Source organism: Colobus angolensis, unplaced genomic scaffold, assembly GCF_000951035.1.
Source record: "Colobus angolensis palliatus isolate OR3802 unplaced genomic scaffold, Cang.pa_1.0 Scaffold86, whole genome shotgun sequence".
NCBI lineage: Eukaryota > Metazoa > Chordata > Mammalia > Primates > Cercopithecidae > Colobus > Colobus angolensis.
In genome coordinates, this window is record NW_012122487.1 from 10,034,301 (window position 1) to 10,050,119 (window position 15,819).

General features: G+C 36.9%; 1 pseudogene across 1 annotated transcript; it reads left to right on the top strand.

Annotated features, from left to right (window-relative positions):
• Positions 1 to 6,139: 6,139 nt before the first annotated feature.
• LOC105503493 lies at positions 6,140 to 7,617 on the top strand (annotated as a pseudogene). Its single transcript, XR_001000485.1, has 2 exons — positions 6,140 to 6,530; positions 6,859 to 7,617. The product of XR_001000485.1 is annotated as a peroxiredoxin-1-like (transcript).
• The last annotated feature ends 8,202 nt before the right edge of the window (positions 7,618 to 15,819 follow it).

The window sequence follows — 15,819 nt, forward strand, 5'->3', positions numbered from 1 at the left end:
CCTCTGGAGCAAAGCATCTATCTAAATCTAAAGATCAGAGAATGGAAAAGACACTGAGAAATGAGAAATACTCAGACTTTGGTTCTTTGTTCTAGCACTTACAGTGCTGCCTTAAAAAATTCTAAACGTCTTGAGCATTATCTGTTTTACCTATAAAACATATATGATAATACCTATCTTTGGAGGTTATTGTAAAGATTGAATAACATATGCATATACAATCCCAGCAAAATGACTGTTTATTAAATAGTTAATAAAGTTATATTTTTAAAGTTCCTACTTCTACATGATTTTGATTTCCACCCTTCACCTCTAAATAAATCAATGAACTACTGCCATAATTTTACCACCTTTACATTGGAATTTTAATTTTTTTTTAGAGTTTCAAGGATTATTTTATCTATGAAAATGCTGGCCAGGTGCGGTGGCTCATGCTTGTAATCCCAACACTTTGGGAGGCTGAGGCAGGTAGATCATCTGAGGTCAGGAGTTCGAGACTAGCCTGGCCAACATGGCGAAACCCTCTCTCTACTAAAAATACAAAATTAGCCGGGAGTGGTGGCAGGTGCCTGTAATCCCAGCTACTCGGGAGGCTGAAGCAGGAAAATCACTTGTACCTGGGAGGTGGAAGTTGCCGTGAGCCCAGATGGCACCACTGCAGTCCAGCCTGGGTGACAGAGCGAGGCTCTGTCTCAAAAAAAAAAGAAAACTACATATTATTTACAACACAGGCTAGGTTACTAGAATAAAACATTGGCTTAAACAAGAGAGTTTTATTTATTTTATTTCTCTCTCCTGTAACAGTCCAGAGCAGCAGATTTGGTAGCTTGATGGAATTGGCAGGGTCCTATCATCTTGTGGCTGTGTTATCCTAAGGTGTTATCTTTAGCCAATGGTTGAGAATAAGATGACTTATCACACCAGTGTAAAATGGGAAAGAGAATTGCATTGGTATGTTCATTTATTTTAAGGACTACTTATATATGATTTACAGACCACTCCCACCCTTGCCTGTCACACACACACACACACACACACACACACACACACATCCTGTTTTGAAGACCCTAGTCACATGCCTCATATCAAAATGGAAAGCAGTCTGGGAACTGGGGGTTGTGGTGTTTAGCTCAGAGGTCGTGTATTCAGCTAAAGAATCTACTAATATGGAGGGAGGGGAAAATAGCATGTGGTGTATATGAACAGTATGGATTGGAGGGTGGGTAATTAGTCATCTCTGCCACAATTTGTTTGGGAGAATTGCTTATAGATGGAGTAAAATTTAACGCTGGAAAGGACTTTAAAGGTTATAAAGTCTCATCCATCTATGTTCCTAAATTCCCTTACAAGAACAGGGGAACTTAATTGAAATGCAATAATCCTCTACCAAACCTGTTTGTCCCAGCTGTGCTTTTGACAAGTTTTGATGTATATGCAGAAAAATATATTATAGTTACATGTTCAACATTGAGTTTTTCTTAATTCTTTTATTCAGCAAATATTTATTGATCCCCTAGATGAAGATACTGTAGTAAACAACAGGTAGAAATCTCTGCCCTCAAAACATGCATTTCTGTGTGGGGTGATACACAAGAAAACAGTTAACAAAATACATGCTGTACATTGTGTAGATTGTGATAAATAACTTGGAAAAAAATAAAACAGAGAAGAAGATATTGCAGTTATGACTAGGGTGGTCAAGAAAAGCCTCATTGAGAAAGTGACACCTGAGAAAAAGACTAAAGTGGTCAGGTAAGGAAGCTGTATGCCTGTCTGCTTGGAAGGTAGAGAGAAGAGGGAGATGAAGTCAGGGTAGTCACAAAAAGCTAGAACATATGAGGCCTTCTACACCATAGTAAAATTTGGGGGTTTGAGCTGAGTACAGTTTTGATCTGACGTATGTTTTAGGATGATCTCTGCCTTGCTTTGTTGAACATAGACTGCAGGGAAGCAATGGTAAAATCAGGAACACCAGTAAGGAGGCTGTTGCAATAATCCAGGTGAGAGGCAGGAGAATAGATGTGAACTTGATAATCAATGTCTGATTGTTGAATATATTTTAAAAATTGAGCATTCAGTTTTTGCTGATGAATATCTGCACGTGATCATCAATAAGGGAGGGGGTGTGGAGACTATAAGGCATCTACTCCGTGTCAGAAATGAGTAGACTCTCAGACTAACTGATGGACTAGAAATAGACTGTCAGTTAATGTTTTCCTTGCTTTTGATTCATGGATGTAATGTCACACCTTCAACCCACTGGTTTTTCTAGAGTCTAATTTATCAACCATATTCATTGCAACCTTTTCTGCTGCTTTTGAAAATGTCACCTCTTACCTTTGGAATCAGATTGTCCAGGCGTGGAATCAGGAAATAAAAATCGTAAACAACCTTTGTGAGGATTCCTATTGCTGTGGTTTGAATGTTTACATCCCCTCAAAATTTATATGCTGTAGTACTTACCCCCAAGGTGATGGTATTATAAGGTAGGGCCCACTAGGAGGTGATTAGGCCGTAGGGGCAGAGCTCTCATAAATGGGCTTAGTGCCTTTATGAAAAAGGCCAGAAAGAGACCTCTCTCCCATTTCACTATGTGAGGACACAGAAAGAAGGCACTAGCTATGAGTCAGAAGGTGTCCCTCACTGGACACATTCAGAAATAATGCTTTACCAGCTATCTGGGCATCCCTCAGCCCAGGCAAGTTAGCACATAAAATTAACCGTCACACTTATGTACTTTAAAGTTTGATTACCACTGCCTTAGAGCTCAGGGGAAAAATGCCTATTTCTTTTTGCATGCATAGCTTCCCAAATATTTGAATACAGCTCTGCATGTATTTTCCTCTTTATCCTACACCAGCTGAATCTTCACACTCCCTGGACAAATATCCACAGTCCCTTCCACCTTAAATGAAATGTTTCCACATGCATTTCCCCAAGAAATGTGTACACTTTAATATTATATTAAGTAACATGGGAGTAAATAGTTTTAGCGCTTGTCATCCTCCTACTAATAAGTTTATTCATAAGTTATTTTCATTTTTCCATTATTTTTCTCATTTTATGAATAGCTTATATTTTATTTATAAAAATGTAATTAACCCAAGCAGCAAGTTAAGGTTTTATATTGCAAATTGTATATAGTTTATAATTTTTTTTAAAATTCATATTATATGGCTTTTATTGAATATGTTCCCATTAAAATGTAGTATGAGTAACATACTAGATTCATTTATAAGGGAGTTGGGGAGAGTGTTGCCCTAATTTCTTTCATCTTAAAACTCATTCTCTTCTAAGGGTTCATTCACATGCCATCTCTAAGTTGTTAGTTTTACAAATCCAAGTAATTTCAAAAGATTTTATGCTTTTGGATTGGTAAAATATTAGGGGTTATACCTATGTGGGAATTTTTAAATAGGCATCCATTATATTTTTCTTATACTTTGAAATAATATTGGGTTTCAAAAGTTTACTTTAACTGAATGAATAAACAAGATATCTGCAAATGTGATTAAGCCCCTTAAATTCTACTTTACCTTTTTCAGGTGCAGATTATTTTTTCAGTAAAATGTATATGGCTCATAATAACCATTTGGTGACATAATGGAACACAATTTAATTATGTGGAAAAATGGGACACTATATATGCTTTTATTTTGCTTTAAAGGTAGAGGTTGGCATATTATATTTAAATTAAAATTGTTACAGGATAACTTGAATTCTATTCGAATGTAACATTAAGCTGTTATTCTGTTTGTTTTTATTTCTCTTTCTTTTAATCTGCAATAGCCATAAATTTAACTTAACAAAATAATCACGTTTTCCACAGAGCAGTCTAGCCCATCTCTTCCATACGTGACTTTTTCTTTTCTGCACAGTTCTTCCCCCTAGGTATTTGCTTTTAAATTTTTATGTAATATTTTAATTGAATTTTTAATATACACTGTTGTCTATTTGTTCCTTAAGCTTTGTCCTGTGTTCTATTCAAATGCTAACTCATTTAAAGTGGATCGAAAACATGCATACTTGGCCTAGACTGGTGTTTTCATAATTCCATTCCTCTTAGTTAAGTAGCAGAATTACTGACTTATAAAAAGTTAAAGCTAGAAGAAAGGATATGGAGTTGTGGTACCTTATTTTACAACCCAGCTTTGCTGCATTTCTTATGAAAGTCCCTGAAATTCTCTGTCTTCGATTTAAAAAAAAAAAGCTATAAATAGGAAATAGCTGTTTCATATGATTGTTGTATGATTCATAAGATAATGTACTTGAGAAGACCTGACTTGGTCCTCAATATTGCTAGAAAAAATACTATCAACTTTTTTCTTTTGTTGTCTTCAAATATAATTAGTGATGTGTGTGTGTGTGTATGTGTGTGTATATCTCCCTCTTGTCTCTTTCTGGCTCTCTCACTCTTTATATATTTATACACACACATATACACACATAGAATATATATCTCTATCATACACACATAAACATATATATGTACATATGTATGTTTGTGTAATATATACTGTATATATGAAACAGTTAATTCTTTGGGCTGGTTTTAGACATAGATATTTGGCTTTTTGTTCTAATGTTAAATTTCTTCTAAGAGTAAACTTCAATTCTGAAAAATGGCAAATTTATGGTCCACTCTGACTGAGAAATGCTTGCTATTGGCAATGAAAACTGTGTGAAATCTGACAGCCTCACCCCAAAATAAATTTGGGCAGACTTTTTTATTTGACTTAGCCCTCATGGGTGCACACCCATTGGAATGGGTTCCAAAATAGGCAGTGCTTTTTATCACATTTTGCAAACACAGCTTAATTCAGCATAAACTGCCTTGCCTTGTATAGTTTTCACCCAGATTCATATATAAGATCAATGTTGCTTTAAATTTAGCCCTTGGTTTTACTGTAAGTTCATGACCTTGTAGAACAAAAATTAAATTCATAAAATTGGCTTTGGCTTCAACTTGGAAACCAAGCCCATATTTATGAAAGTTCCCCATTTCCCTAGAAATATTCTATTGTGCTTACTCTCTGGAGTTTCCAGAAGGCAATATAATTTGGCTAATAAAAACTGAGAAATTACTACTGTAAAGAAAAAATGATAACTGTCTTTTAATAATACATTGTGATGTAACCTAATTTTAATTATGGGACTTCTCACTTCTGATTTTTAAGAACCTGTCCAATAGAGAACACATAGTAGCAACATCAAACAACAGAGATCAACCTGTGAGGGTTCGAAAACTGGGGGCGCTGTGACTGTGTTCATGTATTTCCATCGAGGAGGTATGATTGTCATGCCAATGTATAAGAAATAATGTATATTAATTAAACTGTATTTCCCCACATTAATAAAGTTTCCTGTTACAAATTTAACACTGTAAATAAATCAGCTTATAAAATGTTATGAAATGTAAAACCATTCTGTAGAGGCAAGAATAGACACTTGTAATTTATGTTACTGAAATTCTTTAATAAAATAGCCACACCTTGAAGAATGCCAGTTAGATAGTAATTGGTATACAATTAAGGACTCTCTGAGGGGACAAACTCTCAAAAAGAATAAATAACCTGTATCAGGGAACAATAATTGGAGTTCTCTGTACTCCACTGCTTCAGTCTAATGCTGCCAAGAGAGACCTCTTTGGCCCACTGCTGGCACTCAGGGCTGAAGAGGTGGCTGAGGCTTCTGAAAAAGGAAGATTATTAGAATGTTTGTGCAAGTCTCTGGTGGCTTTTGAATATCTCACTCATGTTTGATTCATCAGTGCATTTTGGTCACACCAATTATAAATTTAGTGGTTTAGTCGTGATAAAAAGACAGGTGCAACATTATCTTTTGGAAGAAAGAACAATGAGACCCGTATGATTTCAATCTTGGATGAAAATCACTAGTTGCCAAAATAAACAAAGTGTTTTCAAACCTGGTTCTCACCTCCTCTCATATGCAATTCCCTTAAAAATTATGTTTTATATTTCTATTATCTACTATCTCTGAACTGATACTGATATAAAACAGTTTTTGATTCTGTTGGTGTCTACACAACAGTCCCAACTAATTTGAAATAGCAAGTCATATAGCATAAAATATTATTGCTTTCATGTCTCATTAAGAATAACTATCATAGTATCCTCTCCCTGCGTGGTGTTGGTGGTTAGTTCTCAGAAGCTTGTGTGAGGACTGCTGATAGGAAGATGTCTTCAGGAAATGCTAAAATTGGGCACCCTGCCGCTGACTTCAAAGCCACAGCCGTTATGTCAGACGGTCAGTTTAAAGACATCAGCCTGTCTGACTACAAAGGAAATATGTTGTGTTCTTTTACCTGCTAGACTTCAGTATGGTGTGCCCCACAGAGATCATTGCTTTCTGTGGTACAGAAGAATTTAAGAAACTCAACTGCCAAGTGATTGATGCTTCTGTGAATTCTCACTTCTGTCACCTGGCATGGATCAACACACCTAAGAAACAAGGAGGGCTGGACCCATGAACATTCCTTTGGCATCAGACCCGAAGCGCACCATTGCTCAGGATTATGGGATCTTTTTTTTTTTTTTTTTTTTTCTGAGACGGAGTCTTGCTCTGTTGCCCAGGCTGGAGTGCAGTGGCGCAATCTCAGCTCATTGCAAGCTCCACCTCCCGGGTTCACGCCATTCTCCTGCCTCAGCCTCCGGAGTAGCTGGGACTACAGGCGCCCGCCACCTCGCCTGGCTAGTTTTTTTTTTTTTTTTGGTATTTTTTAGTAGAGACGGGTTTCACTGTGTTAGCCAGGATGGTCTTGATCTTCTGACCTCGTTATCCACCCGTCTCGGCCTCCCAAAGTGCTGGGATTACAGGCTTGAGCCACCGCGCCCGGCCGGATTATGGGATCTTAAAGGCTGATAAAGGCATCTCATTCAGGCATCTCTTTATTGTTGATGATACAGGTATTCTTCAGCAGGTCACTGTAGTGACCTCCCTGTTGACTGCTCTGTGGATGAGACTTTGAGACTAGTTCAGGCCTTCCAGTTCACTGACAGACAAGGGGAAGTGTACCCAGCTGGCTGGAAACCTGGCAGTGATACTATCGAGTCTGATGTCCAAAAGAGCAAAAAATATTTCTCCAAACAGAAGTGAGTGCTGGGCTGTTTTAGTGCCAGGCTGCAGTGGGAACCCCTGAGAACAAAATCTCCTTTGCATTTTTTTTTTTCCCATGAGTAAAATACAAAACTTCAGATTCAGCCGAACTGTGGTGTGTTACAAGGTAGGCCTTTCCTACAGGGGGTGGAGAGACCAGCCTTTCTTCCTTTCGAAGTGATGGCCTGAATTGTGTTGTGGGGTGGCCACTGATTGTATGATGTGTCAGTAGAGAGCATCAACCCATTGATCTTTTGTGGTTTGTTTTAAACTTGAACTGAGAAAAAAATAAAAGAATATCATAATGTATTTTCTTATTTTAATTTATCAGCTATTTAAATAACAAAAGTAATACATGCTGTTGTCAAAGCAAATAAAATCAAAACAGGTATACTCGAAAAATGGTAAACGGACTGTACTCTTACTCCCTCCAATCAGATTTCTCCAGTATACTCAGTGCTTGTAACTTGTTTTAAACTCTTCTGTCTTTATTCCAACAAATAAATAAATAACTTTAAAAACATGTAGATATTTTCTTATTTTCTTTTTACAAAAATATGGTTATGCAGTATACTTTATGTTGGAACTTGCTTTTCTAAAACCAGTGTATCATGTATATACCTCAGTCTTTCTGTAAACAAATGTTTTATAATTTATTCAGCCTGCTTCTATTAGTGGACATGTATGTTTTTTCTCTTTTTTTCTATTATTTTCCTTTTCTTCTCCTACTATAATGATGTGTACATAAACATTCTTTTACAAATATCCTAACATATAACTCTATATTATTTTCTCAAGGTATGGGGAGACTACAATACAAGAGTTCCCTAGATGGGATTTCTAGGTCAAAGAATGAGCACATTTTAAATTTTAGTATATTCTTACATGTTCCTTTCATATAACGTATTGTATTTTAATTTTTGTTTTATTTTACATGACTGCTTCCTCACTAGGTTGAATTGCCAGAGGGTAAGGACTCTTCTATTTTTCTATGTAGCTAGCAAAAAACATTTTTTATTTTTTTAAATTCTGAAAATAGAAGGTTTGATTAGTCAGCCATATTAACATGACTGTATTGTTCCTTTTCTACTCCCTTGTACTCCATCTTAATTGAAAATACCTTCCTTAGGACTGAAGCTGTCATTGGTTCTTACCTTTTCTTAACATTCACAACCCCTATAGTGTGTCACAGATCAATGATTTGTTAAATGCTGCCCTATAATCTTAGCTGATTATTTGTGCACTTTGTTGCTGTTGTGAATCCATATTGACCACATTTTCTAAATGATCATTCTGTTCACTGTGTATTGAGGATACAGTTAAAGGTAGGAGGCTGTAGCTTTCAACTCGGTCACACATTGGAATCAAATGCTTGAGCTCCACCCATATCTGCTTGAATCAATCTGGAGGACAGGATGGCAGCCCAGCAATTGTGTTCTTGAGAATTTCACTAGGTAATTCCTTCACTAATTAATGCAGGATCCCAAGATAATCACTTTCACTGGCTTTCTCCAGCTGCTTGAAGTTTATAATGATATCACATTTGTTGCTTATAACAAAAACAGGCATACAACAGGAAGTAAAACCAGTAGGCTTTATCAAATGTCAGGCATTGTGTTGGCTGATGTACCACAGATTCAGCCTCTCATTAAGGCCATTGCCCTGGAATCAGTGAGGTCACTGTTTAGTTGAAGAGGCCATCCATTCATGTGGTGTCATGATGGAGATGTGCCTAAAGGCTATTTTAACAGGCAAATGCCCAGACAAGAATAAGCCCCATTGAGGTAAATTTATATACATGGTGCTACTCAACTGTATTGGTTCACTTAACATAAGTCTTAACTTCATTTGCCAGTGATCATGACAAAAATAATACACAATTTTGCATATATGGTCAGATTTAATAAACAAAAAGAGGAAAGGAAAGACGGAAAGACGCTGGGAAGCTTGCTGTAATTTAAGTTTTTCCCCCCAGAAAGAAGTGATGTTTGAGATGACTCAGCCTCTGGATTACTTGTCACCAACAATAATTAATATATTATAACAGCTATCATTTATTGGTGCTTACTATGTTCCAGACACTGTTCAGAAAGATTAACTCATTTGATTCTCACAAGACATGAGGGGGATACTATTAAATCCACTTTTAAAATGGGGAAACTAATGTACTGTTATGGGAAGTCAGAGACTCTGAACAGAGGAACCAGCTGGAGTTGAGGCAGAAGAACATAAATTGTGAAGATTTCATGGACATTTATCAGTTCCCAAAATTAATACTTTTATAATTTCTTACACCTGTCTTCACTGCAATCTCAGAACATAAATTGTGAAGATTTCATGGACATTTATCACTTCTCTAATGATACTCTTATAATTTCTTATGCCTGTCTTTACTTTAATCTCTTAATCCTGTTATCTTCGTAAGCTGAGAATGCATGTCCCCTCAGGACCATTATTATACAAATTGATTGTAGAACGTGCGTTTGAACAGTATGAAATCTGATTGTAAAACGTGTGTTTGAACAATATGAAATCAGTACACCCTGAAAAAGAACAGAATATTTTCAGGGAACAAGGGAAGATAACCATAAGGTCTGACTGCCTGCAGGGTCGGGCAGAATAGAGCCCTATTTTTGTTATTGCAGGGAGCCTATAAACGGATGTGCAAGTAGGATAAATATTGCTGAATTCTTTTCCCAGCAAGGAATATTAATAATTGATACCCTGGGGAAGGAATGCATTCCTGGTGGGAGGTCTATAGACGACTGCTCTGGGAGTGTCTGTCTTATGTGGTTGAGATAAGGACTGAAATACGCCCTGGTCTCCTGCAGTACCCTCAGGCTTACTAGGATTGGGAAATTCCAGCCTGGTAAATTCTAGTCAGACTGGTTGTCTGCTCTCGAAGCCTGTTTTTGGTTCAGATGCTTATCAAGACAATGTGTGCACAGTGGAACATAGACCCTCATCAATAATTCTAATTTTGCCTTTGCCTTGTGATCTTTATAGCCCTTTAAAGCATGTGATCCTTGTGACCTACTCCCTGTTGGTACACCCCCTCCCTTTGTAAAATCCCTAATAAAAACTGGCTGGTTTTGTGGCTCGGGGTCATCATGATGGTCCTACCAATATGTGATGTCACCCCCGGAGGCCCAGCTGTAAAATTTCTCTCTTTGTACTCTTTTTCTTTATTTCTCAGACAGGCCAACACTTAGGGAAAATAGAAAGGACCTATGTTGAAATATTGGGGGTTGGTTCCCCTGATAAGGTACAAAAGGTTTAAATAGCTTTCCTGAGGTCACATAGATGAAAGGTAGCAGAGTTTGAATTCAAAGCCAGGCCTCTCTTTAGAGGCCCTTTTCTTAACTCTTAGGTCATATATTGTACTGCTTTTCAAAGAAGAGTTTATTTTCTGGCTATGGTTATGTTCTAACGTGTTCCATGTTTCTCTGTCTCTCCTGGGATGTGTGCACTGTATGTTAGCATCTTGCTTTGAGACCCAGCTTTGTAAACTTAGGAAGTCCTTTCTTTTTTGACTTTGCAACTGCTCTAAGTACAGTCTTTAATTAAGGAGGATTTTTCAGCAATTTCTGTGGGGGGTTTTCTTCCTTCTCATATGCTCTGCCGAATAATGAATGCTTGTTAAATTTGTTAACAATAATGTATGTGGGAGCTGCAGCTCGCTGGTCTACTGACCGTATTAGAGTTCTTTGAGTGTGTTTCAGCTCTTAGATGGAGACATTTTCCAAGCAGGGTTTGTTCCCTGCACTTTCTGTTGATAGGAGGGCATTGGAAGTTTATTTTGGTAGGAAGGGCAAATATCTGTTGGAGCATGAGCTAAAAATAAAACCCAGCCATTATACAAGATCATGGGGCTTACCTATAATGCCACGGTTTGTTTTGTAGCTAGCCTCTCCAAAATGAAGACAGGACCTTGGCAGAGGAGGACGCAAGGAGCCCTTACATGTACCTACAGATCATTTTGTTAGATGGAGCCACGTCCTCATGTCTTTATTCCTTTTCATCTTTTGCTCTGATTTCCATTTGTCCTTGTCTTTTACCTATGAAATTATTTGGAAAAACTTTGATCATCTTGGAAATGCCAATATTTTGCTCACAGTGCCACCCCTGGGTGCTCCCTGACTTTCTTCATGATGCCAGAAGGGTGCTTGGTTCTACACAGAGGCAGAAAGAGCATTCTTTTTCCTGTTTGGTGGCACTTCCTTTTCTGTGCCCTCCTTTTCCCCCAAATACTCAAATATTCTTCACTGAAGAGTGCAGAACTTATGAGTTTCAGCACTTAATAATGGATGTCAAACTGTGACCAGAGGAATGAAGACAAAATAGATGTCAGAGGCTTGCCCATTCTTCCCCTCCTTTTTTCTAGGCTTTTCCTTTTTTTCATTCCTCAGCTGCAAAACAAAAACATCCAGGAATATGAATGGAAGTAAAAAAAGATGCTATGGGATCACTGGAAGAGGAAGTGTAGTCTAACACCACCAACACCTGGCCAGAAATGTCTGGTTATGTCCTTCGAAGTTTCCACAGTCACAATGGTTTGAGACAGTTTTTAACCACTTCACTTCCTGCCCAATATCATATGAACTATATCATGAGATAAAGAGGATCCCAAGAGCAGAAAAGAAGAAAGAAAGACAAGGAGATATGGGGCTTTATTTATGACCTTCTGTAGTAGGTGGTGGTGTAGATGACACTTGAGATGTAGATGACACTGAAAGGTGGCTTGAATTTAGCTAAAGAAGGAACTAATGAATGAAAATACAGCAATACACTTTTCTTTCTGTTTTTCCTTTTTCTCTCATTCCCCATTATTCTCATATTTTTATTTATTTTATTACTACTAAAGGAAAAGCTGAATACTCAATGCTAGAAATAATAATACAAAGTAAAACTATCCCAAGACTTAAAGTAAGTTTTGCCCAGTCATGCAGAAACCCAACACTGTGTAATGTCCCCACCAGATGTTCAAGTAGCATTAATAATAATTTTATACAGTTACTGTAATCCAAATAAAATTAATTAAACAAGTCAGAAAAAATTCTTATTGTGGTATTTCTATTTTTACTCTACTCTTTTTGTTGAGACATCTCAAACCAATGGAAAAGTTAAGAGAATAATACAAAGAACACCCATGTCTCACCCTAGACTTGCTAGTTGTTAATTTCGCCACAATTGCTTCTCTCTCTAGGTATTTTACATTATATAAAATTATATGCCTAAATTATTTTATTTAATTTACATATGTATACATTTTATATAATGTGTAAATATATTTATAAAATTATTTATAAATATATAAGCATATTTGTATAATATTTGTATAATTTTATGAAACATAAATATGTCTAATACATGTAGACATATAATTTTTACTGAATCATTTGTATGTAATGTGCAGACATTATGATTCTTCACCTCTACATACTTCAGCATATATCTTCTAAGAACACGGCCATTCTCTTATGTGCCTTAATCACTCTCAAGCAATTTTACGTCACTATAATATTACCTAGTATAAAATCCCTATTTCAGATTCCACCAGTTGCCCCAATAATTTCCTTCCATCTGGGATCCAATCATGCATTGCATTTAATTGCCTTTTTTTTTCTATTAATCCAGAACAGTCACCTCCTTTTATTGTCTTCAATGTCACTGATGATTTTGAGGGTTCCAGGCCAACTGTTTTGAAGAATGTGCCATATTCAAATTGTGATTAGATTCACAATTGAGTAAGAATAATTCATAGGCAAAATGGTGCCCTGTGAAGGCTTTAATTTTAATTTGGGGACTTTGATTCAGCTTTTGTGTTTCTGATCTTGGAATTTGAGATGTAATCAAAAGCACCAAATCATTATTTGAAGAGTTCTTTCTCTGGGTATGAACAGAAGAGACTCAGGTATGTATTTTCTACTAACTTACAATTTAGGTCAACCAAGTAACTGAGCTCTCAAAGTCAGAACGAATATGATGAGGTGAAATTAGCACAGTTTGAAACAGGTGGCTTAGGCTCAACACTGATTCTGTTGCTACTTATGAATTATTCCATCCTGGATAGCTTGTATGGATTATTCCATCTTGGATAACTTGTTTTGGTTCCATTCTCTCGTCTGTATGTAGTGGAATGATCCTGAATCTTCCTAGCTCATAGAGATGTCGTAATGGTCAAATGAGATCCATATGTCCATGGTACAGTTTAGGTGTGCCTCTGCCTGTATGTCCATGTGAAGGAAAACATGCCCAGAGAGAACACTGATCCCCTGGTAATTGATCAAGACCATGCTTAGTGTCCAGAGGATCGTGCAAACATTTCTTACTGTTCATTTATTTATTTATTTTTGACTGCCTTTCAAAGACATGCTAACTTCTAACTTCGCTGACAGCCTCCCCACTCCCACCACCTTTCCTGTAGGCTTTCACTCATTGATGTGTCAGCAAGTTTTATTTCACCAGCAAGCTGAACTACTTTTCAGAGTGAAACACTGTAATGCAAACGTTCTGTGGAATTTTAGTGATAAATGTAAAGTTTAAAGGGAATTTGTAAGATAGTCTGACTAATACTCTGCTTTGAGTCATTAGAAACAGAATAGGGAAAAGTAAACCTGGTGGCATTGTTACTTTTCTGGCACTTAGTGTTGAAATACCACTTTTCTTACCACTTAGAAAACAGACTGTAGAAATTGCTGATTATCATGGTGTTCCCAAGTAAAGCAGAGATGGAGTTATAGGAGTTTATGTCAGCACATTCTGGACTAAAAGCAGAAGTAGAAAACATAGAAAATCAGTAAGTACTCTGTTAGAGTACATTGTATAGCTACCAAATTGCTTTAGAAGTTGATATTCTGAGGCAACAGGCAAAAGTCATCTTAATTTAAATAAAGTTTAGCTAAATAGAAATGAGGGGTTGCATAATTATGTGATTAACTGTTTCAGCATTCTGCCAACAGAAACATTTTCTTCCTAGAGTGAATTCCCCACTGTTCATTCTAACTTTAATGACTCGAGTAATGGTTTTTATACGTCTCAGATAATTGAAGTACAATATGAAAATCATCACATGTTATTGTTTATTTCAAAACTGTCAAATATATTGCTCCTGGTAGACTGTTTCTATGCAAATCTCTTTTTTGCAAGCCAACCAGGCACTTGGTTCTTTTTTTCTGCTATTAAAGGAAGAGTGCAGTGTATATAACATACACAGAAAGAGGAAATGGAGGGGAGAATAGTATTGGAAGTATCTTTAAAATAGATAAAAATGTGTTGTAAACTGAAATTGAACAATCAATAGACTGAAATAGACAAATTAGAAAAATGTTTTATTTAATTTTCAATTCAAGTTTGTGTCATCTTTAACTGAAAAAACTTTCCTATTGCTTACTAAATAAAGCTCAAACTCCTTCCTCTGGTATCCATACCCCTTCAAACTCTGCTCCAATTGACTTATTTCCTATTTATACCTATTATACTTTAGGCATCTTTCATGTATACGTTTTTGTTGCATTTTTTAGTATAACCCAAACAATTTGCTATCACTCACAAAAAGTATGCTCTTCTATATTTATGCCTTATTATTTTTTATACAAAGTTTCCTTATCCTCTTCTCAACTTTTATGGTACTTTCATTTTGTCTGCTGCTGGGAGCACAGTGTAGTAGATGCAGTGGTTTGCTAATCAGATCAATTTCCTACCCCCCCGCCCCCTGCTTCTAAGGAAGTCTCATTTGCTTAGCTGCTGGATGTGTTGACTAAACACAGGTGAGTCCTAATCTAGGAATTCTCTGCCCGAGGAATCTCCTATGCCTAAAGTTGGGTTCCTTGCAGAGGTCAGCCCACATCGATGACTTGTTGAAACAGATTTGGCTCCTTTGTTTCAATTGAGAACAATTTAGAATGTCCATCCCAGGTCCAGAGTTCCCTGAGGAGACAAATAAGGTCTTTATTGCAACCGTATTGCAGTTCAACTTTTTCTTCTACCCAATTCAGCTTCCGTCACCCCTTTGCAGGTATTGTTCCTTACAGAACTCCCAAATAAACTGCATGCATGAAAATCTCTCTTTCAGAGTTGGGTTCCTGGGGAATTTAAAACAGACATTTGGTACCAGATGTGATTGAAGGAAGCAGATTCTAAAGTCACCCTTCTGCTGGGTTGCCCACTTGTTGGCTAGAAGTGAGAATGACATCACCCATGCTGTACCAGAGCAACTGTTCCACTTTCAACAGTGCTGAAAAGGGGTGAAATACAAGTGGAATGAACCCAATAGTGGGCAGAATGTCTTATCTTTGAGAGATTTACGGTAAATACTAATAGTACTTATAAGAATTATGAAATTTGCAGACTGTTGGTGAAGGTAAATATTGGAAATATTAATGAATGTCTGAGTGTGATCACCAATTTAGGGTGAAGTGTAAAGCCAGATGACCTCCTAAACAGCACAAATGGTCTTTCATCTTTCTCAACACAGGAAGAAAAAGCTAAATGTCAGGCCCAGGACTTAAGGGAAGTAGAAATGTATAGTGAGTTGAATTCTCAATCCCTGCATGTCTTCTCTGTCAAGGTCAGGTTCATTACTGGCTGTGAACAAGGTCCTGAAACTTGGGATGGAGACTTTCAGGTACATGCATTGAAAATTTTCAGTCTCCTTCTTCCCCTGAATCTTCTGGGGTTTCACAACTAGCCCATTCCTCTCTA